Source organism: Coregonus lavaretus (assembly GCF_964263955.1).
Source record: "Coregonus lavaretus genome assembly, chromosome: 7".
Classification (NCBI taxonomy): Eukaryota; Metazoa; Chordata; class Actinopteri; order Salmoniformes; family Salmonidae; genus Coregonus; species Coregonus lavaretus.
Genome location: NC_139994.1, coordinates 24,346,171 through 24,353,319, shown reverse-complemented (window position 1 = coordinate 24,353,319; position 7,149 = coordinate 24,346,171).

Sequence of the window (7,149 nt, the reverse complement as noted above, 5' to 3'; positions counted from 1 at the left end):
ACGGTGGGAAACACACATGCAGAGATCATCCGTTCACCTACTCTGCGTCTCACAAAGACACGGCAGTTGGAACCAAAAATCTCACATTTTGACTCATCAGACCAAAAGACAGATTTCAACTGGTCCAATGTCCATTGCTCATGTTTCTTGGCCCAAGCAAGTCTCTTCTTATTATTGGTGTCCTTTAGTAGTGGTTTCTTTGCAGCAATTCGACCATGAAGGCCTGATTCACACAGTCTCCTCTGAACAGTTGATGTTGAGATGTGTCTGTTACTTGAACTCTGTGAAGCATTTATTTGGGCTGCAATCTGAGGCTGGTAACTCTAATTAACTTATCCCCTGCAGCAGAGGTAACTCTGGATCTTCCTTTACTGTGGTGGTCCTCATGAGAGCCAGTTTCATCATAGCACTTGATGGTTTTTGCGACTGCACTTGAAACTTTAAAAGTTCTTGAAATGTTCCGTATTGACTGACCTTCATTTCTTAAAGTAATGATGGACTGTTGTTTCTCTTTGCTTATTTGAGCTGTTCTTGCCATAATATGGACTCGGTCTTTTACCAAATAGGGCTATCTTCTGTATACCAACCGTACCTTGTGTCACGACTTCCGCCGAGGCTGCCTCCCCTCCTTGTTCGGGCAAGTTTCGGCATTAGTCGTCACCGGCTTACTAGCTACTGCCGATACCATTCTCATCACTCCACTTGTCATGTCTTGTCTTGTCAATCACACACACCTGGTGCTCATTCCCCTAATTAGTATGTGTATAAATGTTCCCTCTGTTCCCCTTTTCTTTGTGAATGATTGTTTATTGTGAGAGTGAGTAGCTCGGTTTTGTATTGGCCAAGGTGGAATATTTTCCCTTGTTATAGTTTCGTTTTCATGCTGGGTGCGTTTGTTTTATGTAAACGGAATAAACTCTGGACTTTGGTGTTTTACCTCCTGCGCCTGACTCCTTCATTCACACCTCGTCACAGAATCACTCACCCGCTGAATGGAGTCAGCAGAAGAAGACCGCATGCCTGGAGTTGTGGCAAGGGTCCAGGAGCATTTCTCGATGCTGGCCAGCTTGGGGGAAGCGATGGATCGGGTTCTTCAGGTAGTAGAACGCCTGGAGAGGAGAGGACCCGATCTATCGAGACCAGTTGGTCAACCGGACCCAGCCACCTACACCCCAGCCCCTGGAGGGATCCAGATATCCCGGCCACCGCCGTTTGATGGGACAGCAGCGCGTTGTAAGGGATTTCTGCTCCAACTCGAGCTGTATTTCTCCAGCATCAGGCCGGCGCCACTGGAGCGGGAGAAGGTATCCGTCCTTGTTTCCTGCCTTTGTGGGAGAGCCCTGGAGTGGGCCAACGCGGTGTGGAACGAGGGAGGTGCCGCGTTGGAGGACTACGGGGAGTTTGCTCACCTCTTTCAGGCCGTTTTCAATCACCCGCCTGAGGGTCGAGAGGAGGGCAAACGACTGGTCCATCTGAGGCAGGGGACAAGGACTGCACAGGACTACGTGCTGGAGTTCCGGACGCTGGCAGCGGGGTCCGGGTGGAACGAGCGGGCCCTGATCGACCATTTCCGGTGCCACCTAAGGGAGTACGTCCAACGGGAGCTAGCTTGCCGTGATGCCATGCTATCGTTCTCCCAACTGGTGGACATGGCCATCCGGCTGGACAATCTGCTAGCAGCCAGAGGACGTCCTGGTAGGGGTCTGCCCGTTCCCACTCCGGAAGACTCTGACCCCGAGCAGATGGAGCTGGGGGGAGCCGCCGGTCGAGAGAGCGCAGGAGGACAGCGACAGTGCCACTCTGGTGGCACGAAGGGACAATCCACCTCACGTCGCAGTCAACGTTCTTTTGGGTCTGGAGGCGGTAGGCAGGGTACTCACGCATCACCCCAGGTAACGAACACCCAAACCTGTTCAGAGTCCTTTGCGGTGCACTGTACCTTATCTATCTCCTTTCCCGATCACCTGGTAGTTTCCCAGTGTAAGGCGCTAGTCGATTCAGGCGCAGCTGGGAACTTTATGGACAGGGCATTTGCACGCCATCAAGGCATTTCATTGGTTCCCCTATCCATTCCACTCCCCATCAGAGCACTTGATAGTCGACCATTAGGGTCCTGGTTGGTTAAGGAGGTTACTGTACCAGTCACCATGATTACACAGGAGACGCATGTTGAGCAGATCACTTTTTTGATTATTGAGTCTCCTGCTTACCCTGTAGTCTTAGGTATTCCGTGGTTAGCCCTTCACAACCCCACTTTTTCATGGCCGCAGAGGGTTCTTACGGGGTGGTCACGTGAGTGTCCGGGTAGGTGTCTCGGTGTTTCCGTTGGTGCGACCACGGTGGAAAGTCCAGACGGTACTCCCACTGTGCGCATTCCCCCCAAATACCATGATCTGGCGCTTGCGTTTTCCAAGACGCAAGCAACTAAATTACCACCTAATCGGGAGGGGGATTGCGCCATAAACCTTCGGGTAGACGCTGTACATCCCAGGAGTCATGTGTATCCCCTGTCGCAGGCTGAAACGGAGGCTATGGAAACATAAGTCACGAGTCCCTGCGCCAGGGGTATATACGTCCCTCCACTTCACCTGCTTCCTCAAGTTTCTTCTTTGTGAAGAAGAAAGATGGCAGTTTACGCCCGTGCATTGATTATCGACCACTGAATAAGGGGATGGTACAATTTAGTTATCCTCTTCCCCTCATTCCTTCAGTGATTGAGTCAATGTATGGGGCCCGTTTTTAGACCTCAGGAGTGCCTACAACCTGGTGCGTATTTGGGAGGGGGATGAGTGGAAAACAGCATTCAGCACAACCTTAGGGCATTATGAATACCTGGTGATGCCCTACAGTTTGATGAATGCTCCATCTCTTTTCCAGTCCTTTGTGAACGAAGTCTTTCGGGACATGCTTGGTCGCGGTGTGGTGGTCTACATCGATGACATCCTGGTGTATTCCTCTACGCGCGCCGAGCATGTGTCCCTGGTTCGCAAGGTACTGGTCCGACTGCTAGAAAATGATCTTTATGCCAAGTCAGAGAAGTGTGAGGTTTTCCAGCAGTCAATCTCCTTCCTCGGAGACCGCATTACTACCACAGGTGTGGAGATGGAGGGGGATCGCATTGCAGCCGTGCGTAATTGGCCGACTCCAACCACGGTAAAGGAGGTACAGCGCTTCCTTGGCTTTGCCAACTACTATTGGAGGTTTATTCTGGGCTTTGGCAAGGTTGCAGCTCTCATTACCTCCTTGTTGAAGGGTGGGCCGTCCCGGCTCCGCTGGTCTGCTGAGGTTGATTTGGCCTTCAGTAGATTGCGGGGTCTGTTCACCTCCGCCCCGGTACTGGCTCACCCGGATCCATCACTACTGTTCGTAGTAGAGGTGGTGTCAGATGAACCGATGTGGATGTGGTGGAGGAGTCAGGCGCAGGACACAGAGGCTTCGTCCAACAGACTTTACTAGTCAAAAGTGCAAAACTACAATACACGGCCTCGAAACAAACAGAGGCGAGTGAATACGTATACCATGCGTAAACACTAAACAAACAAACAGAGCGTCAACACGCAGCTCCGAAATACAGGCAGACAACAACACACAATCTAACCAATACAAAACAGGGAACTTATAGGACACGTAATCAGAACACAAACAGACATAGGTGTACAAGACAGACCAAAGCAATCACACCACGAAACATTCAACGGTGGCAGCTAGTACTCCGGGGACGGCGAAAGCCGAAGCCTGCCCGAACCAGGAGGAGGAGCAGTCTCGGCCGAAACCGTGACAGGTGGATGCGTCCGAGGTAGGGATAGACGCTGTCTTATCCCAACGCTCGGGCACCTACGATGTTGGTGATCGGGAGCTGCTGGCTGTTGACCGAGCTTTGACGGTGTGGAGGCATTGTCTCGAAGGGGCGAAACACCCTTTCCTCGTCTGGACAGACCACCGTAACCTGGAGTACATTCGGGCAGCGAGAAGGCTGAATCCTCGGCAGGCCAGTGGGCACTCTTCTTCACCCGGTTTGATTTCACACTCTCATACATTCCGGGTACGAAGAACGTAAAGGCAGATGCACTGTCTCGGCTGTATGACACAGAGGAGAGGCCCAGAGACAACACCCCCATACTCCCAGTCTCATGTATTGTGGCACTGGTAGTATGGACGGGGATATAGCGCAGGCATTACACACAGATCCATCTCCACCGCAGTGTCCAGCTGGGCTGCAGTACGTACCTGTGCTTATCCGTGATCGTCTGATCTACTGGGCACACACGTCACCCTCCTCTGGTCATCCAGGTATCGGTCGTACAATGCGCTGCCTGACCGAGATGTACTGGTGGCCTATCTTGGCTAAGGACGTGAGGGTGTATGTTTCCTCCTGCTCAGTGTGCGCCCAGAGTAAGGCACCTAGGCACCTCCCAGTGGGTAAACTACAACCTTTACCAGTTCCACAACGACCATTGTCTCACCTTAGTATTGCTTTTCTTACTGATCATCCCCTCTCCCAAGGTAACACCACTATCCTGGTCGTTGTGGATCGCTTTTCGAAGTCCTGCCGCCTCCTTCCTCTGCCCGGTCTCCCCACGGCCCTACAAACTGCGGAGGCTCTGTTTACTCACGTCTTCCGGCACTACGGGGTCCCAGAGGATATAGTGTCCGACCGAGGTCCCCAGTTCACGTCTAGAGTCTGGAAGGCGTTCATGGAACGTCTGGGGGTCTCGGTCAGCCTGACCTCTGGATTTCACCCCGAGAGTAATGGGCAGGTGGAAAGGGTGAATCAAGATGTGGGTAGGTTCCTGCGTACCTACTGTCAGGACCGGCCGGGGGAGTGGTCGGTGTTCCTGCCATGGGCAGAATACGCTCAGAACTCTCTCCGCCACTCCTCCACTAACCTAACACCCTTCCAATGTGTTTTGGGTTACCAACCGGTCCTGGCACCGTGGCACCAGAGCCAGACCGAGGCTCCTGAAGTGGATTACTGGTTTTGGCGCACGGAGGAGACTTGGGACGCTGCCCACGTTCAACTCCAGCGCGTCGTGCGTCGTTAGAAGGCGAACGCTGACCGCCACCGCAGGGAGGCCCCGATTTTCGTACCGGGGGATCGGGTCTATCTCTCGACCCATAATCTACCCCTCCGCCTGCCCTGCCGGAAGCTGAGTCCGCGGTTTGTGGGGCCGTTTAAAGTCCTGAGGAGGATAAATGAGGTTACATACAGGTTGTTACTTCCCCCTGATTACCGTATTAACCCCTCGTTTCATGTGTCTCTCCTCAGGCCAGTGGTAGCTGGTCCGCTCCAGGAGTCTGAGGTGCGGGAGGTTCCTCCACCTCCTCTGGACATCGAGGGGGCCCCGGCGTACTCGGTCCGTTCCATACTGGATTCGAGGCGTCGGGTGGGGGGCCTTCAGTATCTCGTGGAGTGGGAGGGGTACGGTTTGGAGGAACGGGGCTGGGTCCCAATGAGGGACATCCTCGATCCCTCCCTGTTGAGGGATTTCCGCCGAGGCTTTCTCCCCTCCTTGTTAGGCCAGGTTTCGGCGTTCAACTGAATAAATTCTGGACTTTGGTGTTTCTGGACTTTGAAGTCTCAAGGTTTTGCTCGCCTGAGGTAGAGTACCTTATGATAAGCTGTAGACCTGGGATAGGATAAAGTATTCCTTCTAACCCCCCCCCCCCCCCCCCCCCCCCAAATTGTAAAGTGGTTATCCCACTGGCTATAGGGTGAACGCACCAATTTGTGAGTCGCTCTGGCTAAGAGCGTCTGCTAAATGACGTTAATGTGCCCTTGAGCAAGGCACTTAACCCTAATTGCTCCTGTAAGTCGCTCTGGTTAAGAGCGTCTGCTAAATGACTAAAATGTAAATGTAAATGTAGACCACACAATTTTTCATAGCTGTCTATTTACCACCACAAACCAATGCTGGCATTAAGATTGCACTCAATGAGCTGTATAAGGCCATAACTAAACAGGAAAACGCTCATCCAGAGGCAACGCTCCTAGTGGCCGGGGACTTTAATGCAGGGAAACTTAAATCCGTTCTACCTAATTTCTACCAGCATGTTAAATGTGCAACCAGAGGAAAAAAAACTCTAGACCACCTTTACTCCACACACAGAGACGCATACAAAGCTCTCCCTCGCCCTCCATTTGGCAAATCTGACCATAACTCTATCCTCCTGATTCCTGCTTATAAGCAAAAACTAAAGCAGGAAGCACCAGTGACTCGGTAAATAAAAAAGTGGTCAGATGACGCAGATGCTAAGCTACAGGACTGTTTTGCTAGCACAGACTGGAACATGTTCAGGGATTGTTCAGATAGCATTGAGGAGTACACCACATCAGTCACTGGCTTCATCAATAAGTGCATCGATGACGTCATCCCCACAGTGACCGTACGTACATACCCCAACCAGAAGCCATGGATAGAGCTGCCGCTTTCAAGGAGCGGGACTCTAACCCGGACGCTTATAAGAAATCCCGCTATGCCCTCCGACGAACCATCAAACAGGCAAAGAGTCAGTACAGGACTAAGATTGAATCGTACTACACCGGCTCTGACGCTCGTCGGATGTGGCAGGGCTTGAAAACTATTGCAGACTACAAAGGGAAGCACATCCGTGAGCCGCCCAGTGACACAAGCCTACCAGACGAGCTAAACCACTTCTATGCTCGCTTCGAGGCAAGCAACACTGAAGCATGCATGAGAGCACCAGCTGTTCCGGATGACTATGTGATCACGCTCTCCGTAGCCGATGTGAGTTAGACTTTTAAGCAGGTCAACATTCACAAGGTCCCAGGGCCAGACGGATTACCAGGACGTGTACTCCGAGCATGTGCTGACCAACCGGCAAGTGTCTTCACTGACATTTTCAACATGTCCCTGACTGAGTCTGTAATACCAACATGTTTCAAGCAGACCACCATAGTCCCGTGCCCAAGGACACTAAGATAACCTGCCTAAATGACTACCGACCCGTAGCACTGACGTCTGTAGCCATGAAGTGCTTTGAAAGGCTGGTCATGGCTCACATCAACACCATTATCCCAGAAACCCTAGACCCACTCCAATTTGCATACCGCCCCAACAGATCCACAGATGATGCAATCTCTATTGCACTCCACACTGCCCTTTCCCACCTGGACAAGAGGAACACATA